The sequence below is a fragment of the Petaurus breviceps genome, unplaced genomic scaffold (assembly GCF_028583685.1).
Source record: "Petaurus breviceps papuanus isolate PSGF00001 unplaced genomic scaffold, PetGlider_PUasm1.0 90825, whole genome shotgun sequence".
In the NCBI taxonomy this organism is placed as follows: domain Eukaryota; kingdom Metazoa; phylum Chordata; class Mammalia; order Diprotodontia; family Petauridae; genus Petaurus; species Petaurus breviceps.
The window spans coordinates 799,858-817,185 of NW_027187353.1; the positions used below are offsets into that span (position 1 = coordinate 799,858).

Consider the following 17,328-nt stretch of genomic DNA (forward strand, 5'->3'; position numbering starts at 1 on the left):
CAGAACAGAAGACCAGACCTTTTGGGACTAGTTTGGTAATCCATGCTATGAAGGATAATAATGGTTGACATTTATATGGAGTTTTAAAATCACCAATGGGCTTTATGTACATTATTTCATTTGAACTTGACTATGAGCTGGGAACTATAAGTATTATTGTCCCCATTTTACAAATGATGAGACTGAGCTCAGCAAGTTTGCATGACTTGACCCATGGTCTCACAGGTAGTAAATGTAGTGTGTAAGGATTTGAACACAGGGCTTCCTGACCACAGCTTCAATGTTCTTTCCGCTACACAGATAGTGTGTTACCAGGGTAAATTTGTACCAATACATCTTCAATCTCTAGGTAAGCTCCACGAGGGCAGGGGTTGTAGATAGTCTCAATTTTGTATCTCCCTCCCTGTCTAACTGTAAGTGCTTATCAATAAATGATGAATGAGGAAGGAAAGAAGAAAGGAGTAGACTGCTCCTGGGGTTGAATGAAAGAAGGAAGGAATAGAGTGTTCCTGGAGTCTTGAAGGACTGCTATTAAAATGCTGGGTGTGGGTGCATGTTCTAAGCACTCTTTCCCACAAGGAATAAATAGAAGTCCCCGCTTCCCCTTCTTGTTTCTTCTATGGAAGGAGAGGGGCTGGTCAGTTCCATTGGGGGAAGCAGCAGGTCTCAGAAGACCAAGGCCTGTGCTCTAATTCAGAAGCCCCAGGCTCAAGGCCAGCTTTCTTACCAGATGGCTTTGAACTTAGAGACTACCTTGAAAACCAGAGAGTCCAGAGCGGAGGTGGTGTGCTGTGGGTTCCCATCTACTGGCTGCTGAGTTCCCCCAAACAGCTCACCAGCCCCATCCTTTTATTTCTTTCTGTTCTGGAGCCTGTGCTCTGAAGCTGCTTTTCCCCCCTGGGGTCCTTGCTGTGCTTGTGCATAGGGATCAAAGGCCTCACTGTCTTCTTAAAGACCATCAAACCCTTCTGTTTGGGGGTCAGCTAGCAAAACTGGCAAAGCAGTCGGTCCAGAAGATCCAGGGGAGCGAGGTAGCGAGGTCCCCACAATTCAGCTGGCATGAGAGCAGCTGGTAAGTGGAGGGGGAGCTTGAAGAAGAACATTGTGTCTGATGCTGGTCATTTGGCCATGGGCAGTGATCAAAGCCTTAGGTTCCTGGTAGAAAATTTCCTTTGAGGAAGCCACCTCCTGTACCATGCCCTTCTGAGCCCCACAGTTATTAGTGTTCCACCTCTTTACCTTGGGAAAATGACTTGGTATGATTCTTATAGAAGCAACATGGTATAGAGGGATAGCATGCTAGCTTCACAGGAAGATCTGGGTTCAAGACCCAAACTGTGATCTGACTGTGTGACCTTGCCCAAGTCCCTTACCCCCTCAGTGCCTATGTTAAAAGACATAAAAGAAACTGGCAGAGTTTGCCCCATTTCCTTGGTAGGGGGAATTTTTCCTTTTTGGGAGTGTTCTGATCCCTTAGCACCTAACACATAGTAGGTGCTTGATAAATGTTATGAATGAATGTATCTGAAAGCGGACATTTGTGGGCACTCCCTGCCAGGCCTGTGGTAAAGAAACCTTCAGAGGTTTCCCACCTCGTAGTGGGAGTTATTTATTTGGATGGCCTGGGTTCACTTTTCCTATTTAGGGGCTTGACTCTCTGCCCAAAGCTGAGCCAGCAAATGTGGGCCCTTTGGTGAATGTCCCGTGGATGTGACCGCCAGTGCCTGCAGAGAGTTCCCCATTGTTCTTCTCTGCTAGGCTTCAGGCAGCGCTAGGACCCAGGGGCTAAGCGAACTCCAGGCTCCCCGTACACTGTGTTCCCTCCCAAGCCACAGGAAACCCTAACGAGAACTGAACATGGGCCTTGGCTGGGCGTGTTCTCATCTCAGGCTTTTCATTCTCCTTCCTCACCTCAGCCCCCACTTGTCGCTGGCATCCTGTGTAACCCAGCCTGCCCCAGAACCTGGGGAAACCATCAGCTGAGGAACAGATGGCTTGCTGGCTTTCTGAATAAGACTCATTTTTTGGTAACCTCAGTTTCCTGATTCAGCCTCTTGTGATGGAAACTTTTTTTTAAACGGTACTGAAGACTGGGGAGCAAAGGTAAATTTCAGTCTGGCCCAAGAGACAGGGGAAACAGCTGATGGCCCTGCCCTTCCTCCTCCTCTTTTTCCTCCTTTCCTCTCTGATGTCTCATCCCCATCTGGGATGTCACAGGCCTCCTCTGCCTGCTGTTGGGGACATCAGGAGAGGCTGGAATCTCCTGCCAAACATGAAGCAGAACATCATAGGGGCTGGTTCAGTTTTTGTTTCCAGGAATGCTGGAATATGCTGTCCCACCAAGCTATTTTTACAGTATGAAAAAACCCCCAAGCACCCCAGCACAAAAACAAAACAGGAGACCACACTGTCTATGTGCAGTCACAACACAAACTTTTCACATCTCCTCCCCATCCAAACCAGCTCACGTGTGGTTTGGTGCCCCAGCACCCCCCTGCCCAGGCCTGCCCAGGCCTGGATAATCTGTGTTCTTGTTTTGCTGGATGCAAGAACCAAGGCCTCAACCTGTGCTCTGATGCCACTCAGAGGGGCTGTACCTAAAGGGATAGCTCCTTTCTGTGTGGCTTGTCCCTCCTTCCTCACAACAGATTGCAGCCTGAACACACCCAGGAAATCTGGCCCCTGCAATAAGCAGGCCAGGTACCTGGCTGTAGGCAGAGGCAGTGAACCAATGGGGGAAAGTGAAACTGGTGAAAGTAAATGTGGGAAACCAAATCAATTCAGAATCAAAAACATTCTAATCGCAATCCTGCAAGCTCAAGGGAGATTTCTGAGGAACCATCTATCCCCCTCTTCAACTTGAGGAACTCATTTAACTTTATTCTTTAAAAATGCATTTACAAAGGTAGTTTTGGGGAGATATTTATTGGGAAGATACAGTAAAGCTAATACAGGAACTTCGCCCCCTCACCTGTGGCCACTCTCCCTTCTACCTGCCTTAGTTCCTGGGACAGTGGTCTCAGACTTAACCCAGTTTCTACCTAATACTCCACCAGGTTTACTTCCAATTTTGGTATAGCTGATGGATGGATAAGTCCACGTCTCTGCTACTTCTGGGCTTGGGTTAGCAGAACCTTGCATTTTAAAATAAAACTAGGTACATATACATTTGTCTTCTTTATAGGGATCCTTTCACTTGGGGATTTCATAGTCTTTCCTACATATTCTTAAAGGGCTGTTCTGTGCATTAACTCTGCCTCTATGGAAGAAAAGGGTTGCTTGTTGACTCCTTCCTAAACTCAGGGGTTTCCCTGGGAAGGGGTTACTAAAATAACTACCTCCACTCTCTGGTCCCTGTGCTGGGTGTTGGCATCTGTAGTGACACCAGAGTGTGATGGGAAGATCACTGGACTTGGAAGTGAAGGGGTCTGGGATTAACTCCCAGCTCTGCCATGAAGGCTTGTGTGACCTTGGAGAAGTCACTGACCCTCTCTGACCTTTGGCTTCATTGGGTGATCTTTCAGGTCCCTTCTAGTATCGATGCTTCATGGTCCTTCCTTGCTATCCCTTCCCATACTACTCCTATCTCTAGGACACTCTTTCCTCAACCCATTTGCTGCTACACTCTGGAGGCTTCTCCACTAATAATCAGTAAGGGCAGCCAATGCTGCAGGACCAGATTAACATTCATTCATGCATTTATTAAGTATCTACTGTGTGCCAGGCACACAGGTGCTGGGGCTACAGAGACAAAATCAAAACAATCCTTGCTTTCAAGGAATTTCCATTCCATTGGCAGAGGGAACAACAGATTCATTGTTTCAGTCATGTCTGACTCTCTGTGACTCCATTTGGGGTTTTCTTGGCAGAGATACTGGAAAGGTTTGCCATTTCTTTTTCCAGCTCATTTTACAGATGAGGAAACTGAGGCAAACAGGGTGAAGTGACTTGCCCAGGGTCACCCAGCTAGTAAATGTCTGAGGCCAGATTTGAACTTGGGAAGATGAGTCTTTCTGACTCCAGTCCTGGTACTCTGTGCCCTATGGTGCCCCCTAGCTGCCCAACACACATACACATAGAGGCATGTATATGTGTATGTGTATATATGTTTAAAATGTATATATGTAGTATATATTAAATGTGATGCAAAACATCTATCCATTTTTCCATCTATCTATTTAAAATAACATAGGGAGGGAGAGGGCACTAGCCACTTGGAGAATAATAATAATTTAAATAATAGTTATTATTTATATAGTGCTCATCATGTATAGGCTCTATGCTAAGCACTTCACAAATACTATTATATTTAATCTTTGCAATAATTCAAGGAGCTAGGTGCTATTATTACCCCCATTTTGCAGATGAGGTAACTGAGGCAAACAGAAGTTATGTGAATTGTCCAGGGTCACACAGCTAGTAACTCAAGTCTTTTTGACCTCAGGCTCTGTCCCACCTATCAGGATAGGCTTCCTGTAGGAGGTGGGACTTAAGCTGAGTTTTTGAGGAAGCTAGGAATTCTAGGAGGTAGAAGTAAGTGCGTATATTTCAGACATGCAGGACGGTCTATGCAATGGCATGGAGGTGGGAGATGAGCAAGTCAGACAGTTTGGAAGGGACATAATAAGTAAGAAACTAATGAATGATGGGCCTGGTATGATAGGCTGGGGTGAGAGTTTGTATTTTATCCTCAGTCGGGAGAGGGAGCTTTTTGATCGATCTGCCTACCTCGGGATTCTGGATTTCTAGCTGGAATAGACCCTAGAAACCCCCTAGCTCAACCCCATCATTTTTTATCTGAAACCTAGAGCTGTTAAGGGATTAGCAGAAAGTCACCTAGGTAGTAAGTGGCAGATGTGGGATTTGCACCCAGGGCTCAGGGGCTAAATCCAATGTTCATTTCATGACACCAATGGGGAATTTTGCTAAGAGGGGATCCCAGTTGTATGGCTATCATTCTGGTCTAAAAGTGGAATTCCCATCAGCTTTACAAAGGAAAACTGACAGCTTGATCTTAGAAGATGAAATGATACAAGATAACCGCATTTCTGATTATTAATATCAGGTGACACATAAAACATGAAGACTCTGCTTGCCCTAGCTGTTAGGTGGTGTCATGGGCCTGGGATCATGGAGTCAGGAAGATCTGCATTCAAATCCAGCTTCAGATGCTTACTGACTTTATGGTGCTGGGCAAGTCACTTAACCATTACCTATAAAACAGGGATAATCAGAACACCTGGCTCCCAGGGGTTTTATGAAGATAAAAAGAGACATTTGTAAACATCAAAGCTCCATATAAATGCTGTTCTCATGCTGAGTGTGCCAGGGTCTGGAGCTTCCTAAATGAGATCTGCACTATTTCTGAAGAGTTGTCCCTAACCTTCCACACAGAAGTAAGGTGATCGCAGCATGCCCATTTTCCAGATGATGACGTGCAGTTAAATGGACAAACCGTCAGGACTTAGAGCTTGGCCAGACAGTGCCAAGCAGTGCTCATTCATTCACTTGCTTGTTTGTGATTTGGATTTAGGATTTCAGTGGCATAAAAGACCACCAGGGAGGAGAGCCGGGTGCAAATCTCCATTGTCAGCTTAAGGTGTTAAAGTTGTCTGGGGACACTGAGGGGGTAAGTGATTTGCTTAACTAAGGTCACTCTGCCAGTATTTGTAACAAAGGGGCCTTGAGCTCAAGTCTTCCCATAGATAAATAAAAACTTCTCAAGGTCAGGCATGGTTTCACTCTTGTATGTGTATCTCTAGTACCTGGTACTGTGCCTGGCTGATAGATGCTTGACTGACAGATTGACTTCTGATTCTAATGTTTCCTCTTTTAATAATGATGATGATAATTAATAATAATAATAGCACTGGACTTGGACTCAGGAAGGCCCATCTTCCTGAGTTCAAATCCAGCCTCAGAGGGTTACTAGCTGTGTAACCTTGGGCAAGTCACATAACTTGTTTGCCTCAGTTTCCTCATCTTTAAAATGAGCTGGAGAAGGAAATGGCAAATCACTTTAGTATCTTTGCCAAGAAGATCCCAAATGGAGTCATGAAGACTCAGATGTGGCTGGAAATGACTGAACAACAAAAGCATTTATATAGCCCTACTATGTGCTGGGTAGTGTAGTAAGCACTTTATAATTATTATCTAATATAAAATAATAGTTCATAGTCATACAGTGCTTTACAACCCACCAGATATTTTGAGGTAGGTAATACCAATATTATTGTTTCTATTTCCTAGAAAAGAAACCGAGCAAATGTGAGAGGAGAGAATTGGCTTGGTTGCTCTGGTTCTCAGGACTGTGACGCAGTCTCCATGTCTCTCCAAGTGGATTAGCCTGCACATTATCATTTAAAATATTGTATTATGTTATGGAAATATTTTATTCCAAAGATTTTAGATAAAATTAAAAGAAATGGTTAGTCCTACAGTGATGACCTTGGTGACTTTTCTCCCCCATCATTTTCTGCTGTGGAGGAGACAGGGTCAACTCCAAAAGCTCAGGAGAAAGATAAAGGTCTAGCAGAGACCCAGTTTCTCAAGTCTTTTACAGGATGGATTTGTTTCCCATTTCCCTACTTGTCCAAGGGGGATCTGACTTTACTGAGGATGTCCTGACCAGAGATTAACCAGAGGGGGTTTTGTGCTTCCTGGAAGAAAAGGACAGTATTCTTCTCACTGCCTTCTCCTCAGCTGGCCTTTCTTAGGGCTCCAGGACTGAATGCTTCCCCTGTGTTTCAAGATGGGATGGGGAAGATAGACCAGCTTCTCTCTGGCTCACCACTCCAGAGGCCATCCAAAGCTCAAGTACCTCCCTCTTTAGCAGTTCCATGTGGTAAGGGTCCTGGTGCCGGTGAGGTTGCTTTCCTTTCCATTAACTGAAGCCAAGTCAGTAGCTAAGGAGGTGAAAGGCTCCCATGTTTTCTTTTAAAGTTTTTGGTTCTATTTGGTAAGAATGAAGAGGCCCATAGCTTCGTCTGCTGAATGTACCCGGTAGCCTCCATCTTGAATTTACCATGCATCATGTAGCAGAAAAAAAATGGACAAGAACACAGACTGAGACTGAAGTCAATAGCCCTCAAATGTTTTTCTAGGCTAATTGGATGACGTTTAAAATGGATTTGCAGTTTTGCTCTCAAAATATATGTTTGGAGATTTCTGAGAATAATGATTTGGGGAAGAGAGTTGGAGGCTACTCCAGGCCTACAGTGACTGTGGAGGGAGGAGAAAGACTTTTTATGGAAGAAAAAAAATTCTCAACATCCACCATCCACTTTAAATTTAATCATTTTAGGCTGTTTCTTTTCCTGCTTTCTTGGAACACAGCCCAGAGAGGGAGGACCCTTTAGCATCCAACTTTTCCCTTAAAAAAAAATCTGTCAGCGTTCATTTTCTCGACAGATTCCAAATATGTTCTCACCACCTAGTGGCCTGCAAAAATCTCATTCAACACACTTTATTAGCCTACATGTACAGTCTAACTATTCCAGGAGGCTGGGAAGGTTTCTGGCTTATTGTTTAACTCAGGTATTCATCTCATTTGTCAAATGTACCTCAGTGCTAAGCAATTTAGGAAAAATGGGGTTCCTGAAGGAACATCCCTCCCCCTTCATTTCTTGGTGCCAGTTGTAATATGTGTGCTTTAAAAGGCTGTCATTCCTTTGAGTGGACTGGGAAAATTAAGGAGATCAAATACCCTGTAGGGGTTTGTTTGTGGAGGCTTGTGGTCCTTAATCCTGACCCCATTCATGGCTAAGCCAAATGAGCCTCTACCATTGAAGATGGTAGAACCTCAAGATAATCCATCAAGCACTGATTAAGTACCTACTATGCCCAGAAAATCATTTATTATCCACTATTTGCCAGGCACTGTGCTAGGCTCTGAGGCTATGGAGACAAAAATGGAAAAAAGAAAAAAGTCCCGCCCTCAAGGAACTGATGTTCAGTTGCAGGGAGACATGTTCATGTATAAATAGGCATGGTTGTTGTTCAGTGTTTTCAGTTGTGTCTGAGTTTTTGTGACTCCATTAGGGTTTTCTTGGCAGAGATACTAGAGGGGTTTGCCATTTCCTTCTCTGGCTCATATTACAGATGAGGAAACTGAAGCTAACAGGGTTAAGTGACCTGCCCAGGATCACACAGCCAATGTCTGGGGCCACATTTGAACTGAGGTCCTCCCGGGACCCCAGGGCCAGTGCTCTATCCACTGTGCCACCCAGCTGCCCCTTTCAGGATATTCTTTTGGCAGATATATGGAGAATGGTTTGGAAAGGGAAACTTGAAGAAGGGAGCCCCTAGGAGCAGTGAGATAGGTAGGAGAGCCAGGAAGACAGAACAGTGTATCTAGGAAAAATTATTGCCTTACTCCTGATATGCAGATTTCAGGTCATATCAAAGCGATCAGAATGGAATTGGGGATGGAGCAGAGGGGATGGGGTGCTGCTTCCTTGCCCTGGAGTTTTGGCTTGTCCCAAAGGTTAGAGGCTTAGGCAGGAAGGTCTCCTCCTCTTTCCTCTCCTTTAATTTCTTCCATTTTTCTACCCTCAAAATCCCTAGAGCCCATTCTCCCTATGGCCTTTTACCTCCCAAGCTCCACCACCAATGAAGGCCTGGGTCTCCTCATTGCCCTACAGAATGGTTATCCTGTTATAACCTGGGCCACGTTCCCTGATTTTTGGTATTCTTGTTGCCTAAAGCTTTCCAAGGATCCAGGTTACTTAGCACCCAGACTGGGAGCTGGAAATATGGGCTCATTAGATGTAGGCAAAAAAGGGGCAAGAAGAACCTTAGCCCCAGGCAATGGGGGGATGCACCATATTTTTCTTTTCTTTGGGGTAAGACTGGGAAGGGATGGGAACTCCACTGGACTGCTAGAAAGATAAGGTTTAAGAACAGGGCTGATCCAGAACACAGGATTCAGAGCTGGAAGGGACCTCAGAGATCGTCTATCAATCAGCAGGACTTTTTGGGCCCCTTGGGCAGTTCGAGAAAGCTTAGGGACCACTTCAGTGAACCACATTTGCTTTCATAATTGGAGGAAACGGTAAATTTCTGTTAGAGGTTACTAAAAATAAAGATGTCATTTCTTTTCCTATCCAAGTTCATGAAGCCCTTGAAATCTATCCACAGGCATCCACAGAATCCAGATTAGAAAATCCTGGTTTTACAAAAGAGGAAACTGAGGCCTGGAGAGACAAAGTGAAAGGGTCCAGGACAGTCAAGTAAGTAAGAAATCACAAAACTGGGATTCAAACCCATGTCCTTTCACTCCAGGGTTGGGGCCTTCTCCACCACGGGCTTGTTAATTCAATGGCACATAGTATCAGGGTAAATTGTTATAAATGAAACTGATTATAATACCCTAGAGAACAAAGTTAGAGGAAAACCAGAGATCTGCTTTGTTTGTCTAATGGTAATGCTAATTAGTCATTTCTTTGAACTATTTACTATTTCCATTTGTGCCTAATTACCATGTAATACAGTAACAATCACACACACATATGTGTGTATATATATATATATGCGTATGTGTGTGTGTGTGTATACATATATATACATAATTGAATGTGTCAGACTTTGTTCTGAGTTTAATGTGGTTATGACAGCCAACTATAAATGTTTAGCTTAGTAGGATCATTAGGATGCTTAGCACAGGACAGCTCAATGCTGGCCATCATCATGCATGGCCTGGCCCCCAAACTCTTCCTCTTCCTCAGGTGTTTCCCAGGTCTCTTCCCAAATTTACTTAACATATTTCTGCAGACTCAAGAAAATGATAATGGAGAATGCATTGAGCTTGTGTTGAGAACTCCACCCTACTTACTAGGATCTCGATGGCAGGCTCCCTCCTTACCATTGCTCAACCCTGACTCTAGAAATCCTCAGCTTCTCTCAAAAGAGAGCACAAGGGCAGCTTCCCACAGAAGCCCTTGAACATAACATCACACCACTCCACCTTTTTACTAAGGCTGTTTGAATATTTTGCATTATTTTGTACATAGGCTGAATTTACTTCTGTGTCTTCCTATCTTCCACCCCTCATTGTAGTTTGAGGGCAAAGATAATTTCATTTTTGTCTTTGGATCTCTATAGTGCTTAGTAAAATCAGCCTAGCATATAGTAGGTGCTTAATAAATGCTTCAAGGCTCAACTCAGTCCCCCTCTCCCCACCCCAGTGATTTCCTTCCTTAAAACTTTAATAGCCTTTGTCTGCTTCTTTTTTTTCTGTATCCTTTTCTTACTGGTAATCTTGGGGCACACACTGTAAACTAGAGTAAACTCCCTAAGGGCAGGTATTACATCATTTTAAACCTCTGTACCTCTAGTACCCAGCACACCACAGGGCCTTCATAAATGAGTTGAAATGCAATTTCTTTACTCCTCTGGGCTTCTTTCCTAGAAAGGGACTGGAGAGAATAGTTGCATATAAGTTTTCAGACATTGTTATTGCTAATCTTAAAAACAAAACAAAACAAAATGATATAAAATTAATTTACATCAAAGGAAGAAGAGGGTGTTCTTTCACAGTGCTGCAGAATGGAAAAAAGCATGACAGAGTTGTCTCCTTTCTTTGAAATTTGCAAGTTTAGTATTTGCAGAAAATACTGATAAGCCAGAAACTAAACCAAACGTGGGGGCAAATCTCCAGGAAAAACTCCCAAATGTAAAGTATTCTGACAAAATAGAAAAAAAAATTGTAACATTTAAGCAAACCAAACCATATCTATGTACTTCTACATAATTGGAGTCAACATATAAGCTACTTATTCCATTGGCTTCTGTTTCTATCACTTCATAGGTCTATTTTCTTTTAAAAAATTTTTAAATTTTTAAAAAAATTTATTTATTTTTAGTTTTAAACATTCATTTCCACAAGATTTTGAATTACAATTTTTTCTCCCTGTCTTTCCCCTACCCCCACCCTAAAATAGCAAGCCTACTGAATGCCCTTCCCCCAATCAATCCTCCCCCATCACCTCCCTAACTTTCTAGTAGGGCAAGATGGATTTCTATACCCCAGTGCCTGTACATCTTATTTCCCAGTTGCATGTAAAAAACAAATTTTTTTTTTAAACATTTGCTTTTAAAACTTTGAGTTCCAGACTTTTTCTCTTCTTCCCTCTTTACTCACCCCCACTGGGAAGATAAACAATTCAATATAGGTTGTACATGTGCAGTTAACCAAATCATTTCCATAGTATATTGTGAAAGACTCACTATATTTCCCTCCATCCTATCCTGCCCCTCACTTATTCTATTTTCTCCTTTGACCATATCCCTTTTCAAAAATGTTTGCTGGACGGCTAGGTGGTGCAGTGAATAGAGCACTGGCCCTGGAATCAGGAGGACCTGGGTTTGGATGTGACCTCAGACACTTAACACAAAAACTAGCAGTGTGACATTGGGCAAATCACTTAACCCCAATTGCTCTCCAAAAAAAAAGTTTGTTTCTAACTACCCTCTCCCCAAATCTGCCCTCCCTTCTATCATCCCCCTTCTTATGTCCTACCCCCCTATTTTCTTTGTAGGGTAAGATACCCAGTTCAATGTGTATGTTATTCCCTCCTTAAGCCAAATTCAATGAGAATAAGGTTGTCCTATTCCCTTTCACCTTCCTGCTCTTCCCCTCCATTGTAAATTTTCTCTTGCCTCTTTTATGAGATAATTTACCCTAATCTATCTCTTCCTTTCTCCTTCTCCCAATTAATTCCTGTCACCTCTTAATTTTATTTTTTAGATATCATCCCTTCATATTCAACTCATCCTGTGCCCTCTATGTATACATGAACATACATATGCCCACACTCACATATATATTTATATACACATACACCCTCCTATACATACATGTACACACACATATACACATATATTCCCTTCAACTATCCTCATACTGAGAAAAGTCTTATGAGTTACAATGATCATTTTTCCATGTAGGAATGTAAATAGTTCGATTTTAATAAGTTCCTTATGATTTCTTGTTCCTGTTTACCTTCTCATGCCTCTCTTGCTTCTTGTACTTGAATGTCAAATTTTCTGTTCAGCTCTGGCTTTTTCATCAAGAATGCTTGAAAATCCTTCTATTTCATTGAGTGACCATATTTTCTCCTGTAGCATTATACTCAGTTTTGCTGGCTAGGCGATTCTTGGTTTTAGTACTAGCTCCTTTGACCTCCGGAATATCATTTTCCAAGCCCTTTGATCCCTTAATGTAGAAGCTGCTAGGTCTTGTGTTATTCTGATTGTTTCCACAATATTCAAATTGTTTCTTCCTGATTATTTGCAGTATTTTCTCCTTGACCTGGGAACTCTGGAATTTGGCTATAATATTCCTAGGAGTTTTCTTTTTGGGATCTTTTTAAAGAGGTAATCAGTGAATTCTTTCAATTTCTATTTTGCCTTCTGGTTCTAAAGTATCAGGGCAATTTTCTTTGAGAATTTCTTGAAGGATGATTTCTAGGTTCTTTTTTTGATCTTGGCTTTCAGGTAGTCCAATATTTTTAAAATTATCTCTCCTGGATTTATTTTCCAGGTCAGTGATTTTCCCAATGAGATATTTCACATTGCCTTCTATTTTTTCATTTGTTTGGATATGTTTTATAGTATCTTGATTTTTCATAGTCATTAGCTTCCAATTGCTCCAATCTAATTTTGAAGGAGTTATTCTCTTCAATGAGGTTTTGAAATTCCTTTTCCATCTGGCAAATTTGGCTTTTTAAGGCATTCTTCTCCTCACTGGCTTTTTGGGCCTCTTTTGCCATTTGAGTTAGTCTATTTTTTTAAGATGTTATTTTCTTCAGTGTATTTTTGGGTCTCCTTTAGCAGGCTGTTGACTTGCTTTTCATGATTTTCTTGCATTATTCTCATTTCTCTTCCCAATTTTCCCTCCACTTCTCTTACTTGATTTTCAAAATTCTTCTTGGGCTCCTCCATGGCCTGTAATCAGTTCATATTTTTCTTGGAGGCTTTTGATGCAGGGGTTCTGCCTTTGCTGTCTTCCTTCCACTCCATGCCTCGATACTTTTTGTCCTCAAAAAAGGATTGTATGGTCTGTTTGTACTTCCTCTGCTTGTTCATATTGCCAGCCAATTACTTGACTTTTGAGCTCTTTGCCATGGTAGAACTCTGCTCCCAGAATGGAGAGAGCTTTGTGTCAAATCACTGGGGTTTTTGCAGCTGCCAGAGCTATTAGGAGGGTACCTTCTCTGCAGCCCCCACAAGCTCTGGCTCACTGGCCACACACCACAGGACCACCACCCAAGACTGTGATCCAGATCCAAGCAGGTTAAAGCAAGAGCAATTGTCCTCTGAATGGTCACTTGGTCCCCCTACAATCTGCAGGCCAGGAGCTCCTGAGGTAGCCACTCAGTGGGGCTGCACAGCCGCCAGGCCTCCTCTGCTTCTTGCCCTGGGGGCTGGGGCTGGACTGCATTCTTCCATCCCTGTTCCAACAGAGTTCCACACTGACCTTTTACTTTGTCTTTGGTGTTTATGGGTTGAGAAGTCTGGAAACCACCATAGCTGCTGGTGATTCATTCTCCTGAAGCCTTCTCTGGTTGCTGCTGGTCAGGGCTGCCTTTGGGCCAGGATCCGTGGCTTATGTGGGACTGTGCTCAGCTCCCAGCCTGGTGTGCTAGACCCTTCCTGTCCACCTGCTGGGCTGCCTTCAGTGGGAGATTTGTTTCTCTCTGTCATTTTGTGGGTTCTGTAGCTTTTTGTTTAGAGTAATTTTTTTTTTTACATGTACTGGAAGTGGTGGGAGCCGGAGCTCACACCAAGTTTGTGCTTCTATTCCATCATCTTGGCTCCACCTGTGCTTTTTCAGGCATAATTCTGGACTGAGAGAGTCTTTACATCTGAGCAATCAGGGAGCCCTGAACATACGGTCACTCAGAATCTCAACCAGGGAATCTCAAGACTCTTCTCATAAGTGAGCCCCCATAAGCCTATTTTCTTATACTCTTCCTGCTTATGGCATCATAATATCTCATAACATTAATACCATTTATTCAGTCATTCCCATGATTGGTTGTAATAACTGCTTATTAAAAACCAGTTGCATTTTTGTATAGGCAGATTAGAATACTGATAAGCCATATTTGTATTCTGTCTTCCCCTCTCCCCCCTCCCCCTGGCCCCAGTCCCCACTTATAGCTATCTTTGAGTCATAGTGATTTTATCCAGGGTGTCCCAAAAGTCTTAGTGCAGTTTAAAGCTATTAAAAAGCTTAAAAAAAAAAAAACAGCAGCCCCCAGGCCAGCAGCTGCCCTGAAGACCTGTCAATGTTTTCTTGTTTAACTATTGGGGGTGAGACAGTACTTCAAAGTCTTGATTTGTATTTCGTTTCATTAGGGAATCTGAACTTCCTTTCATGGGGTTATTAACAGTACGAATTCCATGCTACAGATATCATTTGGGGTGTTTGGCCATTTCTCTAAGAAGTAATGCTTACTACAAAATGCAAATCAAAACAACTCTGATGTACCACATCTCACAAGTCAGATTGGCTAGGATGACAAAACAGGAAAACGACAAATGCTGGAGAGGATGTGGAAAAATTAGAAAACTAATGCATTGCTGGTGGAATTGTGAACTGATTCAACCATTCTGGAGAGCAATCTGGAACTATTCCCAAAAGGCTATGAATAATTTCATACCCTTTGACCCAGCAATACCACTTCTAGGGTTGTATCCCAAAGAGATCATTGGAATCAGGAGGAAGACCCATATGTACAAAAATATTTATAGTGGCTCTTTTTGTGGTGGCAAAGAATTGGAAATTAAGGGGATGCCCATCAATTGGGGAATGGCTGAACAAGTTGTGGTATATGATTGTAATGGAATACTATGGTGCTATAAGAAACAAGGAGCAGACGGACTTCATATTTACCTGAAGAGGCTTATACAAACTAATGCTGAGTGAGAAAAGCACAACCAGGAGAAATTTGTACACAATTACAGACACAACATATGTGTGATGATCAGCTTTGATAGACTGGATTCTTCTCAGCAATGCAGGGCTAGAAGACAACTCCAAAAGACTCATGATGGAGAGAGATGTCTACATTCAGAGAAAGAACTATAAAGAAAACTTTGAATGCTGATTGAAGTAAACTACCTGCTCTTTTTCTTGTTTGGTTTTGTTCCCTCTTTCCCATTGTTCATTCCGATACAATCCTTCTTTATAACATGACTAATGTCTAATGTGAAAGTATTTGCAGATCCTATACTTGATTGTATGCTGCCATGGTGGGGGAGGGGAAGAAAATTTGAAACTCAAGGATTTGTGGAACTAAATTTTGTAAACCGAAAGAAAACAAATTAATAAAGACAAAAAAGATATGGAAAAAAAATAAATTTTGAATTCCCCTAGCTTTAAAAAAAAAAGTGGGCTCCCACCTCCTCCAATTCATGTAAAAGGTGACTCTGAACACACCCTGGAGCTACAGAACCCACAAAATGACACAGAGAAGCTAACCTCCTACTGAGGACAGCTGGCAGGGCAGGAAGGGGTCAGCACAGCACTCTGGGAGCTGACCCCAGCCCCTATAGTTTTAGCCTCAGGGCAGGCCTGACCAGCCACTGGCTGGAGGGACTGCAGATCACCAGCAGCTGTAGCGGTTTCCAGAATTATCAACCCATAGATTCTAAGGACAAAGTGAGAGGTCAGTGAAGTGTGGACTTTGGAATCTGGTAGTTTGGGAGTGTGGTTGGCCTTTGCCCCTGGGGTGAGAAGCCGCTGAGTTGTCATGACTGTGCAGCCACCACCACTTGGCAGCTTCAGCTCCTGGCCTGCAGATTGTAGGAGGACCAAGCGACCAGTCTGAGGGGTAACTGTTCTTGCTTTAACCTGCTTGGGTCTGGATTACGGTCTAGGGTAGAAGTCCTGGGGTGTGCGACCAGCTTGCCAGAGTGTGTGGAGGCTTTAGAGAGGGCAGCCAACTAATATCTTTCGCAGGTGAGAAAACTCCAGCATTTGGGATTAAGCTCCCCTGTCTGGTGGTAGAGTCCTACTGTGGCAAAAAGCCCAAAAGTCAAGTAATTGAGTGGCAACATGAGTAAATGAGGGAAGCAAAGCAAGCAGAGCAACCCAACTTTACATTCCCATTTTGGGGACAAAAAGGATCAAAGCATGGAAAAGGAGGAAGACAGTGAAGTTAGAACTCCTGCACCAAAAGCTTCCAAGAAAAATATGAGCTGGTTACAGGCCATAGAGGCCCTTAAGAAGGATTTTGAAAAGCAGATAAGAGAAGTGGAGGAAAAATTGGGAAGAGAAATGAGAACAATGCAAGAAAATTATGAAATGGGAGTCAACAACCTGACTGAAGAAAATAACAACTTAAAAAACAGACTGACTCAAATGGCAAAACGGGCTCAAAAAGGCAATGAGGAGAAGAATGCTTTAAAAAGTCAAATTTGCCAGATGGAAAAGGAGCTGGGATTAAAATCAAGAATCACCTACCCAGCAAAACTGAGTATCATGTTTCAGGGGAAAATATGGTCATTCAGTGGAATAGAGGACTTTCAAGCATTCTTGATGAAAAAACCAGAGTTGAACAGAAAGTTTGACATTCAGATACAAGAAGCAAGAGAAGCATGAGAAGGTAAACAGGGAAAAGAAATCATAAAGAACAAAGTTGATATTTACATTACTATATGGAAGAATGGTTATTGTAACTTATGAAACTTCTCAGTATAATAGTTGAAGGGAATAGAAATGTATATATATATATATCTGTATACATACATATATATGTCTATATGAGGGTATATGGGTGTATGAATACCTATGTGAATGTATGTATATATGTGTACAGGTATACATAGAGGGCACAGGACCAATTTAATAGGGATATTAAAAGGTGAAATTAAAAGGTGAGAGACGAATATAATGACAGGAGATGGGGAGAGACAGAATGGGGTAAACCATCTCATATAGAAAAGGCAAAGGAAATGGTCACAATGGAGGGGAGGAACAGGAAGGCAAAAGGGAATGGGGTCAACCTTATTCTCATTGAATTTGGCTTATGGAGGTAATGAGATGAGAAGGGGAATGATGGAAGGGAAGCCAGACTGGGGGGGAAGGAAGTTGGAAGCACCCACTTTTGAAAAGGGACAGGATCAAAGTAAAGAATAGAACAAGTGGGAGGTGGGATAGGAGGGTGAGAAATATAGTCAGTCTTTTATAATATATCCACTATGGAAATGTTTTGCATAGCTACACATGTACAACCTATATTGAATTGCTTATCTTCCCAGTAAGGGTGGGTGACAAGGGAGGAAGGGAATGAATCTGGAATTCAAAGCTTTAAAATCAAA

The 17,328-nt window shown here is 42.6% G+C and overlaps 2 long non-coding RNA genes across 2 annotated transcripts in view; one reads left to right on the forward strand and one right to left on the reverse strand.

Moving 5' to 3' along the window:
- Positions 1-15,331, forward strand: part of LOC138148435 (uncharacterized) — a 36,838-nt gene extending 21,507 nt beyond the window's left edge. The window contains exons 2-3 of the long non-coding RNA XR_011165064.1: positions 9,139-9,230; positions 14,416-15,331. This is a non-coding gene — a long non-coding RNA (uncharacterized lncRNA). The remainder of the gene's footprint in view (positions 1-9,138; positions 9,231-14,415) is intronic.
- LOC138148434 (uncharacterized) lies at positions 6,369-11,397 on the reverse strand. Its single transcript, XR_011165063.1, has 2 exons — positions 10,329-11,397; positions 6,369-7,013 (listed from the first exon to the last, which is right to left on the reverse strand). It is a non-coding gene; the product is annotated as an uncharacterized lncRNA (long non-coding RNA).
- Positions 15,332-17,328: the final 1,997 nt, after the last annotated feature.